Source organism: Neopelma chrysocephalum, unplaced genomic scaffold, assembly GCF_003984885.1.
Source record: "Neopelma chrysocephalum unplaced genomic scaffold, ASM398488v2 Primary Assembly neopelma1_303, whole genome shotgun sequence".
Classification (NCBI taxonomy): Eukaryota; Metazoa; Chordata; class Aves; order Passeriformes; family Pipridae; genus Neopelma; species Neopelma chrysocephalum.
In genome coordinates, this window is record NW_020897965.1 from 505935 (window position 1) to 506286 (window position 352).

Below are 352 nucleotides of genomic sequence, written 5' to 3' on the forward strand. Positions count from 1 at the left end.
CAAAACCTGCCTCAGCAGCACAGGCATCGGTTTGCATCTTTTCAGTATAGACGGAGCAACACCAAGATGGCTTGGCCCATGTATTGACTATTTGTATTTAAATATAAGAAATTCATGCTACATTGAATTGCTCCCATGCAACTTGTGAACTGGTATTGCAAAACGAAAATATCCTTATAATCTCTCACAGTCTGAGAGTAAATTCTTTGGAAATTGTGCGTTAATCTGCACCGCACAAAGCAAAATGCAGGTGTACGGCAGCACTTGGGTGCGGTGACTACTGAAATCCACGACTCTGTTCGGCTACCGGGACCCCGCGGGACGAGCACAAACGCGAACCCACCACGACCCG